Here is a 20,531-nt window from a genome sequence, read left to right as displayed (position 1 = left end):
AGAACAAGGAAATGATAAGATTTTCATACAAGTAAACACTAAAGTATTTTCAAGAAATTATCTTATAACCAATATAGCCCAAGGAATAGTTATGTTTTTTTTTTTTTTTAAAGATCTTATTTATTTATTTGTCAGGGAGAGCACAAGCAGGGGAAAGAGAGAGGGAGAAGCAGACTCCCTGCTGAGCAAGGAGCCTGATGAGGGGCTCAATCCCAGGACCCTGAGATCCTGACCTGAGATGAAGGCAGACACTTAACAACTGATCCACCGAGGGACCCCAGGAATAGCTGTGATTAAGGAGCATATTTCTGTTTTTATTTTCTTATTTTATCTATCTACAACTCTGGAAAAGGAAGAACTTAAAAAATACATTATATATCCAGATACTATTGTAAGAGATAGTAAAATTGGTGATATTAAGAGATAGCAATTTATACAGTAAAATTAAAATATTTTTCAAATTATGTGGGAAAATGAAAACTTTTCACTTGGGGCCTCATTTACATAATATCTGTAAATGAAAGATTCATTCTTGAATCAAAGTATCAATTTAAGGATTTTATTGGTATTTCTAATTGCTATCACTTCAGCATAACAGTTCTTTATTAAAATGTGAAATTAATAATAAAAAAAGTTACCTACTTATAACCCAGCACATGTTAATTTGGTTATGCTGCTAATAAAATACAAATAATGTAAAAAAAAAAAACTTGCTAATAATATCATCATTGGTGATTTAACTAAAATGAAGGGGAGAAAAGATTTTGTGGGATAAATACATAGTGACTCAAATTATGTTAGTGTTTATTATTTTACTTACTTGAACACTTCAGACCTGACAACAGAACACACGGACATGCACAATAATAATTGATTTCCAACTACTCAATAATATGTCAACTTCCAATCATATAAAAAGCATATCTTTGTGCATGTTTAATTTTATTCTTAAAAAGTATATTTACACATATGGTGTGTGGGCCTGCACTTCTATTCTTGTCCTGGGCCTTGGAAATATTAAAGAACAGCCTGTCTTCATTACACAGAGTCATCGAGGAACAAAGAGCAGAGCTAACATCCCTAAGGAGAGGAATGAAAGGGGGGAAATGGAAAGTTAGAGAAACTGATACCTGTTGAGCCACTCATATGTGCTAAGGTCGATTCTACATCATTTAATTTTTATAAATGCTTGAGACAGGTGGAGTAGGTCAGTTTCAGAGATGAAGAAATTGAGAGTAATATTTTATAGTTTTCCAAGTTTATTTTGCTAGTTATGTGGAAGAGCCTGAATTCAGAGCAAGGTCAGTCTTGGCTGGCTCTAATTATGCAGCTGTTTCTAAATTTAGGTTGTAAAAGTAAATGAAACGTGTCACAATAGACGACAGACCATAGTAGGCACAGAAACTATTTATTATAGAAAACTGGTAAAGATATTAAAAAATAAAAATCTCAGCAGGGGAAAAAGAAAATAAGAATGTTTTAGAATTTTAGAAATACTCAAGTTTTAAATTCTAGTAGAAGAATTAAAAATTTTAATGTTTATCATAATGAATCTACAGACTGTCTACATTCTAAAAATATGGTAGATGAGATGATGGGAAGTGATGAAATATTCAGGAAACAGTGTTGAGTAGTTTTATTACTACATTGAACAAATTAAGTTGAAGATGACCTAACTGTACATTGTAGACATTTGAAGACCCTAAGAATATTTTTATAATTTTGAGGTAGAAAGGCTTTTTGAGGTATGATGCTAAGTCAGGTATATAGACAATATATTACAGTCTTACTTTTTCTAAAAGTAAACTTTTTCTAAAAAGTTAAACTGAGACAACATTGGAACACTAATAAAACAAACAAACAGGATTTAGATTATTTAAATGAAAAAAAAAAAGTCTTATAAATTGACCCCTCCTCAGAAAATGGGCAAATGACACCAGTGGGAATTTATACAAAAAGAAATACAAGTGCTATTTGCCTGCTGGGGGAGTAATATGTTTTATCTCTGTTTTGTTTTTGGCACTCATCTTTCTTGGTGTATTTTTTTAAAGTCCCTGTTGCAGAAATATCCAAAATTTAGCTCCCAATTGTCAGACATGTTTCTATTTACCTCCTTATTAAATCTTATTCCCTAGTGTGGCATTTGCTTAAAGAAATTTGTCTCAGAGGCTGGTTACAGTTCCAGGGCAAGGATCATAACCAGGATTTTTCCTAGGGATAAACCAAAATATGTGTGCATGCTACCCACTTTTGATCACTGGGCTAAAACCTAGGTTGGAGAAATGATCACTGACTGGGTCTTGTATTTTCTCCCCCTAACAAGTATGCAAGTGGGGTATCTCTGATTGGCACACTAACAGAGACTTCACCATCTGGCACCTGGGAGAGCTTAACAGGGTCATGCACCCTAACTTCCCAATCACTGATAAGGGTTTAAGGATTTTCTTTTTCTAAGTTAATTTGCATTTCAATAAATAATACAGGATTAGGCCAGTTAATAAAGACTAATTTATAAAGCTAAAACTTCACACATCCTTGAGACCACTGGCTTAGGCATGTAGGAGGGCCAGAGGCCTTTCACAATCTCTCAACTGGCCAATGGAAGCACATGCTTCCCTGGGCCCTGCAGGTAAGTAGGTGGCAACACTGAAGATTATTTCCACTGACTCTTCGAGAAGAGTGGGGACAAAGAGCACAGATGCCAATTTACTTTCCAATTATTCAACCATTGCTAGCTCTTTCCCTTTGAATAATAATTCCACCCATCTTACATCTGTAAAAAGGCTTAATTCCCTGTTGATAATTCCCAAATTGATTATTTTAGGTAGACAAACTATGAGAACAATTTTATATGTCCTAGCCAGTGTCTGATTGATGAAAAGAAGTGAGCAAAAATAGTGCTGAATAAATCAAACAAATCAACTTTTCAAAAAGGCTTTGCAATAATAAAAAATTGAAATAAGGTAGGAATAGTTTACCAGATGGTGTCACACATTATCTTTCCAAATAAACTGTTTAATGAAGACCCTTGGTGATCTCATTGAGGTGCATGGACCCAAGGCCTGGGTATTTCTGTATCATTTTCAGACACATTTCTGCTGATAACCCATTTCAGCTGAAACTTTACCTGTAACAGAGCACTTAGACAATCAATATCAGCATCTCAGAGCAGAGCTTACCCCTTAGTGAATCTCTACTGCAGTTTATAGAGCATTTATTGTACTCTTCTCGGATTCTTTTGCTGCAAAGACATTGCAGTGTCTTAACCTAGTAGCTTCTTGGTCAGACATGGTATGTGGCTATTAAAGAGTAGTATGCTGTCTCTTAAGCAGAACATCTATAGAAAGACAAGATTTGGTTTGGTCCTCACTGTTTGCACCATTTAGGGAAACATGGGGCACACTATTAAAATAAAGTATAGAGGTTGTTCATTAGATATTGGATCCCAATTTAGAATATAATTTTGTATTTATTTTACTAGAGAAAAGACCTGCATGCCTTTTGCACAAATGGGAATGGGAATAAAATATAGAAATACATATAAAATATGTAGTTTATATAAGCATGTAAGTATCTATTGTTATATAAATTGGAACCAATGTGTTTATTATATATGTACATACATAAATATATAATGCCACAAGAGCATTCACATGAAAGTTAGCCACTGAGCCACATGCATGATGTAATTCCTACTCTTTGCATTTAGCTGTTTATAAGGAATAAATGTAGTTGATTTGGTGTGGTAGAAAATGTTTTATACTAAGAATTAGGAAACCCCAACTCAAGTAAGCACAAAGAATCTTCTATGTTATCATCTGTAAAAGTGTTTCAAATAGAACTCTTTGATTTCAGAGGCCTCTGGGTTCTAACATATTATAATACATTTTGTAATCTGGCATTTATATGACCCCATATCTAAGGAAAAGTGAATCCAATTTAAACAGTTCCAAATAATCATTATACTTGGTGGTGAGTGAAAAGCATATTTTTATTAGCTTTGGAATAATATTTAGAAAATAAAAGATAATTTTTAACATAGAAGAAAATATCTTCCAAAAACAATCTGCACTCATGCAAAATTATAAGAACCTTAAGATTATACATATAAAAATATATGATAAATATTTTAATGTTCAATGGAAAGACAGTAGAAATATTCCGAGTAATTGAATTACAACAATGGACTTCTGAAAGGTTAATTTTTCATTCTTAGTATTCTTTTTATGACATCACATTAAATTTTATTGTAAATTAAAAAAGACAAGTATAAGAGTACTTGGGAAGTGTTAAATACCACATTGTATGTGAAAATATTTGAGAAGTGAAGTGGTTATCCAAATAACATCATGAAAACCATTTGGTTTGGAAAGTCGTTCTTGATGGATTATTAAAAAAATCGAGTTGTATCTTTTAATGTAGATACATCAGTATTTTTTTTTTCTTTAGCAAGAATTTCAATAGACCTGTAAAAACTGATGACTTCTGCTAATGGAGACCCTTAGATTTTTGAAGACAAAGGGTATGTGGGTGAACTGCCATGCCCTAGAACCTCTGTCTGCCTAGTGAATCGCATCCTAGAGATATGTCTGGATTTGTGGAGACTGCCTGAACCCAGCTGGGACTGAGGATTCCTCCCTCCATCTAGAAGCTCTATGACTATCGTACAAGGCGAGGAATACATTTTGGAGCAGTAAATGGGATTGCACTGTATTTCATCGGCTTATATGCCAACATTTGGGAAGATGATACTTAGTAATCTTTAGAAAATATTGACAAAGATATCACCCACTAGACATAAAATGAAAAAAATAAACCCTGAAAACTTCTTATTACAACTTTTGGGGTCTATAATAAACCCTCTTTCATCTGTATAATGTTTATTATCTAAGGCTTGAAAAATAGCAGGACTTCAGTTGAAACCGCTAAGATCTGTCCAGTATTTCCTCAAAATTATTAATTGGTCCAGGTTTGACATGCCAGTAAAGTTCACAGGAAACTTAACTAACTAAAAACTTGGCATTTGTCCTTGGAAAAAAAATCATCTTGAGTTTACTTAAAGGTCTGTGAACCTCAGGAAACCTTTCAGTGACCCTTCCTACAGTGTGGTGGTTTCTAGTGATATCTGAAACCAGGAATGTTTTGTGAAGGGTTTGGGTTTCATCTGGAAAGCCATATCTAATCCTGGGTACAGCCTAATGAATTAAGAGTCTGGTCCTCCTTGGATCCTCATAAAGGCAGTGTGATGCGTAAAATCCGACTTTCACTGCAGAGCAAAATTGCACCACTTAATGAGTTCCCTTAAAAATGCCTTTACTGGACTTTTAAAAATGTTCTTTCTGGGTGTATTTATTCTATCATCACCATTGCCTAAAATACAGACAGACACACATGGAGCCTACCATTTGAAGCTCTAGCATATGTCTATTAAATAACAGATAACTGTTATAACAGATAACTCTTTATTGATGGTATTACACACACAAAATGAAATGAAATTACACATATAAGAATATTTTATGGGTTTTATAGACCAAGACAGTCCTAAGAGTAGCAGGTTCTGACCATGCAGGACCAGGGAAAGTAACTACTTCCCAAGTAGTCACTAACTGGATGGTCTTCAGGTGTTGAGTGGGGCACCGGGAGGGCCAGCTTTTCTTACTCTTCTTTTATCACTCACAAGGACACACTCAGGCCCACATGCATACATTTCTCTCCAGCATATGGAAATTACCTCCCCTCAAATGCTGAAAATGATCCACTGGATATGAACAGTTGGAAATAAAAGATTCCTAAAATGTGTTACAAAAATAACATCTACAGTTGATGTCAAGGAAAGTTTGCATTATTAAAAAAGGCTGAGAGATATGCATTGGAATAACTCTCTTTGTTTTCCTCTTTGAATCTTCTTTAGGGGCTTTTTTTTTTGTCCTAAAAGAACTTTTCAGTTTCTTGCTCTAAGGATTCATTGTCCATCAGTTTTATCTCAAATTCTTAGATAAAATTCCTGAGAAGTTTTGACATTCTTTATGCTCCTAAATCTGTTCAGATACCATTATTTGAGGGCCTGTTTTTATTTTAGGAATCAGTGGGAAAGGTTTAGGAAAAGAAATCTATATGAGGATTGTTAAGAAATATATATATATATATATATATATATATATATGTATATATTAGAATTTATATTTTCAGTTGTTCTGAACCACTAGGCAACCACAGAGAGAGAAATGTTTATATTGATAATGACTAATTTTGATTTCCAGAGAAGTAAAGATAAGTTCTGATAAAGTCAAAGAAGAAAATGAAATCCTGGTGAGGTAAGGAATAGCCTTTTAAACTTGATATATAGGCACTAAAACTCTTTCCACCGATCTTTTGACAGTGTGTAGTCATTAACAGTTTGCTGTTCAATTTTTTCATTTGAAAGTTTTAACATTAAGTTTTAAATAGATTTATCAATTAATACCTTACCAGAGAGGCACCTGGGTGACTCGGTCAATTAAGTGTCTGCCTTAGGCTCAGGTCCTGATCCCGGGTCCTGGGATCCAGACCCAAATCTCTGGGAGCCTGCTTCTCCCTCTCTCTCTGCCCCTCCACCTCCACCAACCCCTCCGCTGGTGCTCCCACTCAACCTTTTTCTTTCTCTTTCACTTTCTCTCAAATAAATAAATAAAATAATTTTTTAAAAAATACCTTATGAAATATGCTTTATATTGACAAAGAGTACTTTTCACATGGATGGCATATCTGTGGACAAACTGACTAGGACACAGTATCCAATTTTAGACTTTTCAGTTAGATTTTCTTTTTTGACCCCTGAGACTTCATAAGCAAGTGAAACATCAACATTAGGTGCTTCTGACAGATAGAACCCTGCCTGGAATCTGTATTATGTAGTCTTTTTAAAATATCCTAGACAGTAGAAGGGAAAACATGTTTCTTATACATCTTTAAGGAAAAGGATACTTCTCACCCCTCCACCCCCAATTATAAGGCAGTTCTGACAAAAGCGAATTCATAATCAAGTAAAAAAAACTAAAAAAAAAAAAAAAATGCAGTCCATAGGCTCTGGACCATGGAGTGCTCCAGTAAATGCTGGAAGTAGACTACACCATGTCATCATCAGTGATCTTACATCCCAGCTGCTATTATGGTTAGACATCTTTCATCTTTCTAAACGACCTCTAAACTACCATTCATGTATTTCAGATCGTTCAATAATCAGTTAGCTTTTGGAGGACCTTGTCATGTAAATCCACAAATTTTCTTACATCTCAGCTGTCATCCGTATCTTAGTAAATTCCAGTCTCTTTTTATTTTACTTCTCACCAATTATGTTGTCAAGACAAATGCTTTTTCTCTCTACACAGAAGTCATCCATCTGCTTATCTTATTGCCATTGATTTTTTTCTTCCTGCTACACCACAACCACCCGATTTAAAAAAAAACAAAACCCACTTACATGAATTAGTAGTTAAATCTTTTTTACATATTTCATTTGCATAATTCTCACAACATTTATTTCCATATAGTTTGGTTGTTATTTGGTATGTGGATCACGATGTATACTTCAATCCTGCTTTTCTTTGTTCTAGTACATATATTTTCTTTATAAGCACTTGCTTTTTATAAGTTATCTACTTTTATAGAGTGGGGCTGATTGATAATGAATTATGATGTAGTGCCACATTCTGAGAGACAGAGTTAGTTTTGAAGAAGTAATTTTATTATAGAATGTTAAGCCATTTGCAGTAATGAAAAGTTTGCTTTTTTGATGAGAGCATAAAAAGGTGATAACATATAATGAGACAGTGTATAGAAAACAGACAAGTCCTTTTAACTTTTTTTTTTTTTAAGGATAAAGATGATTTACTCAACAAAGAATAGATTATGGCCTGTCAAAATGTCAAAGTCAATGACATTATCATTACCTCTTCCTGCAGTCACGAGCAAAAACAATTTTGTTTCAGAAATAAATGATATGAAAAAGAACTATTTGGCCAATATGTTATCATTAAACTATCCAGATAATTTTTTTTCCCTTTCTTATTATTTTATTCCAGGTAAATTCACTTTTCCTTAATAAATGTCATTTTACTCCTTCCTTTAAGTGTACAGAATCAGGAACATGTTGATGGAGGGAATCAAGATCACCAACAGGGCAATATCTGCTGATAATTTTCCTGAAGGCAGAGTTCACATACTCAAAATGCCAGGTCATTCAGAGGGCAGGGTTTACGAGAGACAGAGTTCAAAGAAGCTTGGCACTGGGAGAGTTTACCTACTGCAGTCTATGTATTTAAGGTCAGTCTTGGAAGAAATTGCTTATCTATTCTTCATGGAACCTAGAAAGATTTTCAGAGGAGTAACTTGAGGACTCTGTCTCTGTTTCTTTTCAGTTTGCTGCTTCTTATCTCAGAGGATTTTGTAATATTAAAATAGGCAAAATGTATCATTTATTAAGTTCATCTAAATGGAAGGCAAAGTTTAGGAGGCTTTTCATACATGTTGTCATTTAATTCACAGAGCAAGCTCTGAAAATAAGCACTATCACCATTATCAGCCCAGTTCTAGAGATGAAGAAACCAATGCACCCAAAGATTAAGTAGCTTGTACAAAGAGCTACAGTTTGCAAGTTTCAGAAGAAAGACTGCAACATAAGTCTTTATGGTTTTACACAAATATAGCATAGAGCAGGGTGGATTCTGGAGCTTGGATTAAAAAGTAAGATCTCTGGGGTGCCTGGGTGGTACAGTTAGTTTAGCATCAGACTACCAGTTTTGGCTCAGGTCATGATCTCAGGGTCCTGAGATCAAGCTGCTGGTCCTGAGATCAAGCTGCTAGGGCTCCACCCCTAGCATGGAATCTGCTTAGGACTCTCTCTCCTTCACCCTCTGCACCCCCTCCATAAATAAATACATATTTAAAAAAATAAAAAGCAAGGCCTCTTATTTATATTAATTGTGTTATTTTGGGTTAATTAGCTTTTCTGTGTCTTATTGTCCTCCAGTAGGGATAATAGTTATTTAAGATACACAGAGGACTTCAGACCTAACATGTAAGAAATGCTTAATCAATATTAATTACAATGTTATACTTCCTTCAAAGAATTTTATTATGTATTAATTCAGTATGATGATCATAAATTTTTTTAAAGATTTTATTTATTCATTTGACAGAGATCACAAGTAAGCAGAGAGGCAGGCAGAGACAGAGAGGAGGAAGCAGGCTTCCTGCTGAGCAGATAGCCTGATGCAGGACTCCATCCTAGGAGCCTGGGATCATGACCTGAGCCGAAGGCAGAGGCTTTAACTCACTGAGCCATCCAAGCAACCCATAAATTATTTTTAAGTACAACTATTCAGACTTTCATATTTGAGATAATTTTTAAGAATGGCTTTATTATATCCTACACACAATATATGTCTATTCTCTTCTGCTGAATAATAGAGGAATGCTGTGTGTTTTTCTGATAGCATACAATGTCACTTTTCCATATAACATGCAAATGCTTTATTTCAAAAGGCCAAATCTAAAGGTAATGTCTAGCTTGATTTATTTGGGTCTATTTTAATCAGGACTGCTTTGACATACAAACTAAATTGCTTTAAGGAGGATCTCTCTCTGGGAGTGTATTATCATTTTGGCATTGTATGTCTGTTGAAGAGGTCTTAATTTATGCTCACACAGCAGGAGGCTTCCTTCACTGTAATTACACTTCTTTTAGCTCCTCTTCTATGTATGAGGCAAGACCTTGCTGGGGAGAAATGGAAAAGAGAGACCAGACATTATTACGGCACAAATAGTAGCACGACTAAGTATACACAAGTGCACAGAGGCACAGGCATGAATACAAGTTTAAGAGTCTGCTGACATAATGCAGAGTCAGATTGTCCATGCACAGCCTCACACAGTAATCCAATGTACACTGATAGTGTAGATTACAGGATTGGAATAACTGAGTAATCAATAATGCATGGAATTTGGTAGAATTCACAACCTCCATTTAAATCTTTTTGTCTTCAATATTCTGCAAATCCATCATTTACAGCAGTGAAAGGAGTTTGAGAGTAGATCAGAGACTTATGCCAGGATCTGTACCTTATTAGGTAAGGTAGAATCACTGACTCCAGAGCCCAGTTCTTTCCATTATAAATCCTGCCTCTGATCAAAATTAAAATTAAAAATGTTTTTGGATCATTAGGCAATAAATCAATAATCTGATGCTAAGGGATGATTCATATTGTGTGATGAAGAGGATTCAGGGAAGATTTCATCAGAGTACCAGTCCATGAGCTGGCATTGAGCATGGACATGGTAAGGGGCAAAGGCGATAGAAAAGTCTTGGCTTTTTGTACTTTGCAAATTTATTTGAGTTAAGGATGTCAAAATTTAAATACATTAGCAGCAGTTTAGAAGCAAGAATGAGCATGTCAGGAAAACGTATGGAGACGTGGATGTCTAGAGTTTGAAGTGTGCATTGAGGACTGGTTGGGGGAAGTAAGATAGAAGAGGTGGAGTCTTTCCTTGCTTACTATCTGTGTTTCCTGTCTTGTGGTGCTCCGACCATTTCCTAGCAGGGGACATAAAGAAACACCTGTAGAATGAAAAGCCTACAACTCAACAGTGTCATTTAAATAAGTAATAGACATGTCTTTAAAAATTAGCAAGATTTTTTTTTTTACTGTTAAAAATCTAAAGCAGTAGGGTGAATATATGTGTAAAGATTGCCAAACACTAAGGGTAAAATGAACAAAATAAACCAAAAAACCCCGTGAACCTCAGGAGTAGAACAAGGAAAGAACAAAGGGAGGTCAGGAAAGTGATGATAAAGGAATATGATTTATCAAAAAGTGTTATGTTCCAACATAATGGAGAAACTTTGTGAAGAAAGTGATACATTTTCCTATAATGCTCCCTCTGAGCTCAAGACTTTGTGGCCGATGGAACAGCTCACTTATTCCCTTCTCTCTAGTCTGTCTTCCTCTGTCCACCATACAAAATAAGATAAAAGCACCAACAGAGCGAGGGAAAAACCCGAGGGGAAAATGTCTGTTCTCAAAACCAGACAGGCACAGTTGCTGCTGGCCGCACACATCTCACAGCTTGGTGCTTGGGTGTGCAGCTGCCAAGTATATCTCAAGAGTGACTATAAACACTCTTGGCCTGAGTGGAGTAAGGGATCCAGAAGGCTGACAGAGAGTCCATGAGCTGATTGCCAGCACGGGATGGGGACTTGCCAAATGCTGATTGAATTACACCCATGTGGCACTTCCTACTGTAATCACACCCTCCTTTGGCAGAAGCCAGGCTGGGACTAGGAAAGCAACTACTGTGAGTCAGTGTCATTAGAGAAGGCTGGTTTCAGTGCAGCACACAGCTCTGCAGTTGAGGGAGCTCAGTCAGCCATACGCATGCTCCAAGAGGGATTTGCCTAAAGGGCTGTCTAAGCTAACAGATGGAAGAAAGACAAATATTTTTCTAGAAACATGCCCGGTGCTTACTAATGATTAGATTTTAATGAGGTATAACAGGAATAAAATGCTTTAACAAATAAGAGTTTTTGAAAAGTCTCACTGGGCAGGGCACACAGAAATACATAAAGCAATGCAGGGAGAGGATGGTTGTTTCAATCTCATTAAATAAATGAATGCAATATTTCACCTTCAAAATATTTTCATGCAACCATCTTTCAAATATTTCCAGGAACTTTCTAATCCCTCCTTCCACTGAATTGAGCTGTAGCTTTCTGATCCTGGACACGATGTCATTAAATTAGAACATTCCCTGAACTTGCAAGTGTGTGCACCTCAAGGGGCTTAGCAGTGTGAGACAAGGACTAGCATTGAATTTATATTAAACTCAATGCAGGGTGGGAAAGGGCTTTTCAGGTTGAACCTCAGCCATGAATAAACTCTTGCTTCCAGAAGGAAGGTTGGTTATGTTAGGAAATGGAAGTACAAAAAGCAAACATACAGATGACAGAAGTTGTTCTTGGATTGGCTAGTTATGTCAGACAACCAGCATTTTGCCAGGAAGAAACGTGTCCACAGAAGTCAGTAGAAGCATATTCAAAAATTGAAAGTCATCTTAATCATTATACTACTAATGACAAAAAATCATCTAAATAATAAAAGGCAGCTATGTGACCAGTAATTGTGAGTAATGATTAGTGTAGGAAATGGAAGAGAAGCAGCAGAATTTGATGGTAAAGGAACCCAGGGAAAAAGAGAGAGAGAGGTTTCATATTTATCTATGTCCATTGGGAGGAAAAATATCCAGTGTTTACATGTGACTTAATACAATTCCAAGTTGAATAATTCCTCTTACTATTGTTTTATGTGAGACTTGAATTTGTAAACCTTCACTGATGGTCTCAATGGATGAAATTCATGCTAAATTTTTAGTGCGGTTTGCAGACCAGGCACTCCATGAGAGGACAAATGCAGAAACCGAGAGTAAGTGATTAAAAACTTTTATAGCAGTTTGAGCAAATTTTAGGTCTGTTGAATGAAGTGATAATTTGGGCTTGTGTTTCATGTATCTAATGTTATTTATTTTTTTAGATATTAATTTCATATTTTACAAAATTCTCTCTCTCAAAAATCTCTTACCGTGATTCTTTGCATAATGCTAACTTCATAAAGCATTATTTTGACTATGTTCCACAATTACTTACGCTCATCTATCTGCACGCTTACTTCAAAGGCCAGTGTTGCAAGAGGAAATCAAGATGAAATGTATCATATCATGATCCCCTGGAAGAATTTTAAACAGCACAGTACTTGTTTCCTCAGGATCTCTGCTGAGCAAGGGTGACAGGGTTGGGGATAAAAATGAATATTAATCCACAGAGTCTGAGAAAGTGGTCAGTATTCAATAATACAAGAAACTGTCCTTGTGGAAACTCACCATCTTGACACCCATGCATACCATAGAAGAACAGGTTATTGTGGAGAAAACATCATTTTATACCATTTAAAACTGGAGATATTGATAACTAGTCTATAATGACTACTCCCCTTTTCTGGGTATAAACTGGCTTTACTACTTTTTTTTAGCAATGCATCATGATCTTTTAACAACACTACTTTTTTCCCTTCCTCTTTTCTACCCTTTTCTTCTGTCTCTTCCTTCCTTTTCTGCATCTGTGCTGGGTTGTTGGGAGAGGAGAATTATGGGCTTAAAGTTTTATTATTAACTGGAAATAGATTTGGAACAGATTGCCCCTTGCTATATATGTCATACGTGGTAGTTGCATGTTTGTATGTCTATAAATATAGATAAATGTGGTTTAATATTTTCCAGAGTTGGTCCTTTGGAAATTTTTGAGAAGGAGTATTTGTAAGCCTATAGTAATATGATGAAAAGAAAAAAAAAGTCAGAAAGTAAGAAGGTAATCAAGGTGGGGAAATTTGTTTTTACAATTAGAGCTACTTAATTTCAAGTGAGTTAATGAGAGAGATACAGATATTTTTAAAAATCTATTTTGACATGTACAAATTTATAAATATGAAGATTTGGTTTTTCACCCTGCTTTATACAGAACCAAGTATGCTGAACCTTACCTTACAGGGTTATTTTTTATTTCTGGTCAAACAAGTTTTTCTATCAATACCCCAATTATCTCTAGCACTTGTTCCCAGGCTAACTAATCAGAATCAACTGGGAGCTATCAAATAAAAATCTCTGGAGGTGAGGCATGGAAATCCTTAAACTTAAAATCCTCCACAGATGATTTTAATGAATAGTTTAGTCTGGGAAACACTTGTCTGGAGGCAATAGACCCAAAGTGACAAAAACTAATTTAATGTTTTTATAAGGATCCTAATTCAAATGTTGGAATTTCCATTCCTACTCAAAGTTCTATGGCATTCTCTTAAGACTTTGGGCTAAATCATGTGGCATGTGTCCTGTATGGACCCCTCTTCTAACCTCCTTGAGGATGAGGACACAATTTGCTTTTATTGAGCTCTCCCACATTGTTATTACATTGCACTGAGATGAGACATTCAATTAACTCTAGTGAATAAGATGGCATTCCCAAGAGCAAATGTGGCTTTAAAAAGGAATACAGTATTAATAGGAGGTGGTACACCACCACCTACTACACACCAGAGGCTTCCTTGAGCAGCCAGCTGCTGGTGAAAACTGTCACTCCCCTGAGAATTCCTTGCCAACAAAAGATTTTTAGGGGTCTATTTATGTGGTTGAGTCTTAGCTGTCTCAGAAGTTAGGATACAGAATTAAAGAACAGGAAGGGATTATTCTTCATATCATCTTCACGGAAAATCAAAATTTAAATGAAGCAGATAAATTTATGGGTCATGTACTCTAACTTGAAAGACCTCCAAAGAAGAATTCTCAAACTCTTCCAAATAGTACTTCCCATGTACAATTGTCATTATTTAAAAATCAGAAAATTCCCTGGGGTGCCCAGGCGGCTCTGTCGATTAAGCTTCTGAATCATGGTTTCAGTTCAAGTCATGATCTCAGGGTGGTGGGATCTGGTCCTGTATTGGGCTCTGCACTCAGGAGGGAGTCTGCTTGAGATTTTCTCTCTCCCTTTGCCTCTCCCCTTCTTCCCTCCCGATGCTGGTGTGTGTGTGTGTGTGTGTATGCATGTGCACTTCAACACATGCTCTCTCTCTCTCCCAAATAAGTAAAATCTTTTAAAAAAATCAGAAAATTCCACTCAATTGTGGTGAATTGCACACAAATGGCAATAACTGAGACCATCATTTTAAGAATATATCATAATTTCTAAAGCAACCATAACTTTATTTAATGTTTTGTTTGATAAATCTTTTCAAGATCTGAGATTAATTTTTCTATTCAAAAGGCAGTGTTGGGGCGCCTGGGTGGCTCAGTGGTTTGGGCTGCTGCCTTTGGCTCTGGTCGTGGTCTCAGGGTCCTGGGATCGAGCCCCACATCGGGCTCCCTGCTCCGCAGGAAGCCTGCTTCCCTCTCTCTCTCTCTCTCTCTGCCTTCCTCTCTGCCTACTTGTGATCTCTGTCTGTCAAATAAATAAATAAAATCTTAAAAAAAAAAAAAAGGCAGTGTTAAGCTAAGCTAAGCAAGTTTTCATTATTATTTTTTAAATTTTTGATCATACATAGTTGCTTATAATCACAAAATTTATTGTTGCATTGTTAATATTATCTTATTCAACAAGTAACGACTAGACTCCATTTATTTTTAAAGATTTTATTTATTTATCAGAGAGAGAGAGGGAGAGAGAGCGAGCATAGGCAGACAGAATGGCAGGCAGAGGCAGAGGGAGAAGCAGGCTTCCTGCCGAGCAAGGAGCCCGATGTGGGACTCGATCCCAGGACGCAGGGATCATGACCTGAGCTGAAGGCAGCTGCTTAACCAACTGCGCCACCCAGGCGTCCCTAGGCTCCATTATTTAAGAATAGATTTTTACAAGGTATTAAGCCCAACTAAGGATGTTGGTAAGAATGAGAGAACTGCATTACTCTAAAAATGCCAGATAGAGTCAGAGAATTTTATTTTATAACTTTCTTCTTCTTTCTTTAAAAAATACCTTTCTAGGATTGTCATCTCATCTAAAAGATCACCTTCATCTGTTTTTCTCATTTCTAATTCATTGGATTAATCAATTCTCAAATGTCTGGAGAATGATAGAGAAGATCAGACCCTGATCAAAACCATTCATTCATACCCTCATCACAATGAAACCTGAGTAATATATAGAATTGTTGAATCACTATATTGTATACTGGGAACTAATACAAATATGTATGTTAACTATGCTGGAATTAAAAATAAAACAAAAACAAATAGTCAGTTGGCTTTCCTGGGATTCATTCCTCTAAATATTAACTCCATTACTTAATATAATTTAACTAGTAAGTTTGCATTTCCCACAGTCTTTTTAAAACACCTGACTGATCTCACCAAAGATTTCCCAATACAAAATCATAGGTTGGGTCTAATAGTCTCCTTCTTCTTCATACCTCGTAGGTGTCCATTCCAGGCAACACAGCATTCCACTTACTCCCCACGCTTAGAATTTTGGTTGCCCTCCTTTGAAATTACCTGACTTGTGGTTCATTATCAACTAATCAACTTCCTCTGTTTGATACAGTCTATGAGAGGAGTTAAAGGGTTGTACACCCAATTAATGTATACATTTTGTGCTTTTTAAAAAGATTTTTCTTATGGAGAAAATAGAAGCACATATTAATTACATGTTACATGAGGGTCTATATTGGAAGCCAAAAATTCTCTTTCCCAATTTATTCTCACTTCTGTGTTGCTCCTTAGGGGTAATGTTTTAAAAATGTATCAGTATCCCATTTTCTTACAGATACCTCCATATCTTTCAAATACATTTTTATTACTGTATCTTTGCGAAATTTAGAAATTTTTATTTGCTTTTCTCTTTTATAAGTATTTAGTTTACTTATTTACTTTTGGTCTTCCCTAAAACCTTTCCCATTTCATAGTTATTTTACTATTATAGTTTTTCTACTGTTATTTTCTAATCTTGAATGATTTAAAAATTTTATTTCTTGTTCCATCAGAAATTACTCTTAATGGTTAATTTGTAGATTAAGGATCTTGACACCTTTTGTCTTTTTTTTGGGGGGGGAGCATTTCTTTCTCCCTCCTTTCTCTTTTTCATCTTCTGTCCAAGTTACCTTGAATTTTATACTGCTGCATTAATAACATTTTCATTCAGTTGTATAATATAAATCTAATCTTACATGCTTTATCTCTAGAATCACTTTAAAAATTGAAAACTATAAGCTAGTTAACTCTCTGTTTAAAAACTTTTTTTAACATATTGTGACTATGTAAATTTGGTTTATTGTGTATAAAGTAAATAGTGCACAGTGATTATATTTCTTTCTTAGGTGCTATCCTACCAATTTTGGGACCACTTAAGGAAGACTATTTCTGCAATTATGTTTAAATGTAGTATCTTTCATTATGCTTCACCCACTATTCAAAATCATACTTAATTTGATCTATATTTGTCTATGGATTTTTTGTTTAGTATTTTTTAACTTTTTGGTAGAGTTTCTGTTGCCTTTATTTTTTATTACTGGGATAAAAGACATATCTCTAATATAATCCAGGTTCTTACTCATTTTATTTATTTCTTAAGATGAGTTATGTCCTTTCTGCAGTCATTCTTCTTGGAAGCCACTACCTTTCCATTTTACTTTAAACTATTGTTTTTAGGCTCATATTGAAGAAATTGAGGTCATTCTTAATGTTTCATTTGATTTGCTGGTTATGTGGTAGAATTGCACTAATTTGAAATTGTACAGGGTCACATGACTTGCTTTAGGCCATGATGTATGAGAGGAAGATCCCCAAAGCCAGTAGACTATATGCCATATATTTTCCTCCTGCTAAGCAGAGGTAGGTGGAAACTCCAAATTTTAGATCTCAGGGTGAAGAGACATAAAACAGAGCTCTTACCCATTATTCATCAGATATTCATTAATTGAATACACAGTATGTAGCAGATATAATTTAGGTTCTGGCAATACAGCAGTGATCAAAACTAGTAATTTCTTACTGATGTGATTTTAGATTCTAGTGAAATGAAAGAGAAAGAGAGCAAACAAATATGTAATATATCACGTGGTAAGAAGTGTAATGAAGAAGACTTAAGCAGGTAAGTGGAATTGAAGGAGACTAAAGCCTAATTCCTTCACAGTACAGTTAGAGAAGACATTCTAAGATGGAAACAGTTGAGCAGACTCACGAAGGACTTAAGAAAGCTATTTATTTGGATATTTGGAAGAAGAGGTAACTCTAAGTTACCTTCTGCCCTAGAACTCTTCTGTAAACATTCCAAGTTTAATATAATTGCTTCATCCAATAGGTCCTTTTAGATACCAACTGAATTAAAATTCTTTGAGATAAATGACACAACTTGCAGAATTTCAGTTACCAAATCAGGAGGATGCCAGGCTTGACTATGGAGCAATGAGAAGGTAGGCCAGTGTGGCTAGAAAAGGAAAGTAGTCTTCCAATCTTGTAGAAAAGTAGTCAAGGGCCACTTGTGAAGGGATTTATATGCTGTGATAAAGTTGGGATTTCATTCTGTGTGAGCTGGGAAGCTTCTAGAAGATTTTAAACAGAAAATGACATGGTCTGACTTGGATTTTCAAAGACTCACTCTGCTGTTTGCAGAATAGACTATAAATAGCAAGAGAGGCATGGAAATCTAAGTTGTAAGAAATTATTCCTCAGGACTTTAAATCCTTACTCAGCTACATTTAGCATTCTCTTTTGCTGGTAAATTTGATATGTGTTATTTTCACTCTTTTATTGGGAAGACTTTTTTTCATTACTGATCAGCTTTAGGATCCTCTTATTCTTGTGTTCTGAAACTTCATAATGATGTGTTTTGGATAATGATGTGCTTGTATTTAAAATTTATTCTTGCTCAGCATTTGTGGAACTTTTCAGTTTAAAGACTTCTGCCTTCCTTCAGCTCCTGGCTTCATTTTCTATTATTCCTTTGAAAAAAAATTTACTCTCATTTACCTCCTTTTTCTCTTTCTATATATGTGATGAGAAACATTTAACCTTCTGTTTTAACCTTCTTTTATATTTTTATTTATTTATCATAGAATTAACTATATTTTTTGTACATCTCTGCTTCTATCAAAGTAGGAAAACCAAGGTAGTATAAGATGACTATATATTTTGGGGGAAAAAAAAGTGGGAGCTTCCATAATTTTTTGTGTAAAATATTTCAAGTGCTTATTACATATGGTTTTAAGAAATCTGTACCAGTTCATTTCTTTGAGATCCTAAATTTATATTCTTATTTCTCTTAAATTTCAACTTATCTTTTCACTGGGATGTTAGAGAATAGGGGATAATTTTATCTTGTAGATCTAACTCATTTTAATGATATTACCACTTTAAAGGGAGAAAATAGGTCTTTGTTCAGTTATTTCAGACTACTCAGACAATACCACAAATTTCTTTTGACCAAGGCCACAGCTAAATTTCACCTCCACATTTCCAAGTTTAATATAATTGCTTCATACAATAGGTCCTTTTAGATACCAACTGAATTAAAATTGTTTGAGATAAATGATACAACTTGCAGAATTATATTAGAAGAGAGTTTTCTTTAGGATTTTGAATTTGTGGTTGACTTTGTGATTTCAAGTAAAAGCTATAGAGATCATACTTACCCACTACTTAACTAAAAAAACAAAACAAAACAAAAGTGACATTAAAACATCACATTGATACATTTTGGATAGTGTGCAAGATTTTAAAGTAAGTGGATAAATACAAACAGAGACATTTAGGACACTTGTTAGAGAGTGAATTAAATTTGAAAATGTCGATGCATATTTGGCAAAAACATATAGAATAGATAGTTTACCTATGATGATTATAATATATGCACAGACCACATTTTATAGACTATGCCATGAGACTTATAGAGACTTGATTCTGAGAAAAAAAACAAGACCGATTAATTTGCCAAAAATTTCTTGCTTGTAAGAGACTCCATACTTTAAGCTTGTAAAGAACAATTAATATATCACTCATTTGCTGAAGAGAAGTGGGTGAATGACTAGGAAATTTACAGTTATAATTTAAAGAAGAAAAATATCAGAGGCAGTTACTACAAACTAACAGAGCATAAAAATGAAACCAATCCTCTGTTTTCAGTTATAAAAGCAAAGCAGTACCAAGCCAACTGAGTTTTAAATCAGGTAATAGAAACATCTATATAATGAAACTAACTCAGTGTAAGAGGTTCTGTGTGATTCTTTAGAGGTTCTATGAAATGCATCCCTTTTCCCAATAATAATTATGTAAAAAAATGCTAGCAGACAATTATTTATGCTAAAAAACACAGTTCTACCTGTCTAGGTAGAATTTAAAAAAAATTAAGAATGATCTTAATTATTTATTTTTATTTTTATTTATTTTATTTCTTTTCAGTGTTCCAGAATTCATTGTTTATGCACCACACCCAGTGCTCCATGCAATACATGCCTTCCATAATACCCAACACCAGGCCTACCCAACCCCCCACCCTCTCCCCTCCGAAACTCTCAGTTTGTTTCTCAGAGTTCACAGTCTCTCATGGTTTGTCTCCCCCTCCAATTTCCCCCAACTCACTTCTCCTCTCCATCTTCCAATGTCCTCCATCTTATTCCTTATGCTCCACAAGTAAGTGAAACCATATGATAATTGACTCTCTCTCCTTGACTTATTTCACTCAGCATAATCTCTTCCAATCCCTTCCATGTTAATTCAAAAGTTGGGTATTCATCCTTTCTGATGAAGGCATAATACTCCATTGTATATATGGACCATATTTTCTTTATCTATTCATTTGTTGAAGAACATGGTTCTTTCTACCTTTTGGTGACTGTTGCCGTTGCTGCTATGAACATTGGGGTACAGATGGCCCTTCTTTTCACCATCAGTATCTTTGGGGTAAATACCCAGTAGTGCAATTGCAGGGTCATAAGGAAGCTCTATTTTTAATTTCTTACAGAATCTCT

This window comes from Mustela lutreola, chromosome 1, assembly GCF_030435805.1.
Source record: "Mustela lutreola isolate mMusLut2 chromosome 1, mMusLut2.pri, whole genome shotgun sequence".
Lineage (NCBI taxonomy): Eukaryota > Metazoa > Chordata > Mammalia > Carnivora > Mustelidae > Mustela > Mustela lutreola.
Note: the sequence above shows the minus strand (reverse complement) of the source record.